Below are 2,332 nucleotides of genomic sequence, written 5' to 3' on the forward strand. Positions count from 1 at the left end.
ATATATATATATATATATATATATATATATATATATATATATATGTGTGTGTGTGTGTGTGTGTCGTTACAAAATAATGAACATATATATATATATATATATATATATATATATATATATATATATATATATATATGTGTGTGTGTGTGTGTGTGTGTGTGTGTGTCTCGTTACAAAATAATGGACATGTTCATTCTTCATCTCGGTTGGAAGATAAGATCTTATGTAGTTATTTTACTCTCCTGATAATTCTCTTTNAAAAAAAAATTTTTTTTAGTTTTTTTTTTAACTAAAACATCTAGTTTGTACTTTTTTTTGGTTAATCAAAGCCACCTTAATGGTGGAGGTTAGGCTGACCCCTACAATAATAAAAGTAACTAATAACAAAATACATGTACGAGAGGAATGTGTAGCCTAGCCTCATCTCTACAGTTATGGACATCTAATATCCTCCTACGTACATCTTATGGACATCTACTGTGTACTAATTAATTATAACAAGGCAAACATCCGTTTTCCAAAATCCTGGCCACCCAAACGTGTCAACAGCTGCTGAAATACTACTGAAAGTTGATCGACAACAAGATAGAAAAATCTGAAAACAAGAACAGATAAATAAAAAAGTCTAAAAACAAGAACAGATAAATGGAGAATGGTAGATGAGAGACAAGTTATTGCTACTAGTGGCTTTGTGTCGGTAGAAGCAATGGCGAAGCCAGAAAATTCAATAAGGGTGTTCAAATTTTGTACACTTTTTGCCAGTGGGATATGCAAGGGTGTTCAAAGTCTGTTTTTAATCAATAACAAGTAATATTTTACTTTATATATAGTATAATTTTTCGACGAAGGGTGGTCAGTTGACTACCCTTCAACCAACATAGATTCGCCCCTGGGTAGAAGGATCACATTCTGATGACGTGGTTCGCAGTTGGTTGAAATCTTCTTGAAATTTTCAGGAGTTAGTATTATTATTTGTGATAACTGTTTAGTTGTTCAACATATCGTACTGCAGAATCGGATCTAGGATTTTAAGAAGATGAGTGCGCCACAATATTATTTTTGGATTATAGTATCCATCTATTTATTCTATTTTTGTATATAGATTTGGGTAGTTTTTCTCTTAACGTTCATTTTTTTTCTTTCTTTGTTGATTATCATGGATATTGGATGGCTTAAAAGCTCTATCAATGTTCACCGTAGACTTGCATAAGTTATTAGTTAAGTAAATTTTATGTGATATATTAGAATTATTGTTTTTTGTTACAATATGGACTGATATCCTTCTACAATTAATTATGATATATGTTGTCACATTGAGTGGTTGTAGCCATTCTTATTGTTTTCTTGGTCCTATTTCAGATATGGCTGAACAACGATAAGTTCGAATTACTACAACTGGGAGTTCTCGAAGTCAAGGAAGGGGACAACGTAGAAGGGTATGTCGTCGCAGGATTTATTCCTATAATGATTCTGACTCCGAGCCTGAAGTCATTAGGAATGTCCCAAGGACGATACAAAATAAGTTAAGGGATCGAAGGGCTGAACTAAGGGAAAGAGAAAAGAAATATAGAGAGCTTAGGGCTTCACTAGCTGAACATATTGAAAATTATCAATTTACCCGAGATGCACTAATTGATGCTATTGACCAAATTAAACTATATGACTGGGAAGCCTTAGCAATTTTAGTAGATTCACTTGGACAACCTTTAGGTAGTATTTTAACTGAAGTTTATCACGAGGTTTGGCCAAGTGAACCTTTTTGGGTTTATGTTCTTAAATTTGAAGCTGAGTGGGAGAACCGTTTGTACAACTATTTGTAATTTATTTTATTAATGAAACTTTGTTATTTGTTTGCAAGATTACCTGTCATTTTACTCTTGATTTTTTCTTAAGAGTATTACATAAAGAACATAAAGGAATAATAGTAACTTATTCCTTCAGATAATGCAACTTTAACGACATATCCAGTGTGTTAAAAAGAGGATTAAAATGAAGAGACAGATTACTTTACTTGATTATATATACTCCTCATGTAAAGTAATACTTTACAATCTGTTTTGCTTCTTTTCAAATCAAAAATTAATGAGGAATCTATCTATATTTAGGTTGTTACAAATATGAATTCATCCAAAGTATACTTGCGGTAGAGTATTACTTTATAAATGAAAATTTTAACTTCACTTATGTTCCTTTCCGTGAGTATCAAGTGTTGATAGTTATTTATATTACTAGAATTCACTTTTGAACTAATTGAATTTTTATATTTAACTATCATTCAAGCTTTATCCCCTTTCACCTGCAATTACGATTATATTCATGGTTGAATTAATAG

The sequence above is a fragment of the Nicotiana attenuata genome, unplaced genomic scaffold, assembly GCF_001879085.1.
Source record: "Nicotiana attenuata strain UT unplaced genomic scaffold, NIATTr2, whole genome shotgun sequence".
Lineage (NCBI taxonomy): Eukaryota > Viridiplantae > Streptophyta > Magnoliopsida > Solanales > Solanaceae > Nicotiana > Nicotiana attenuata.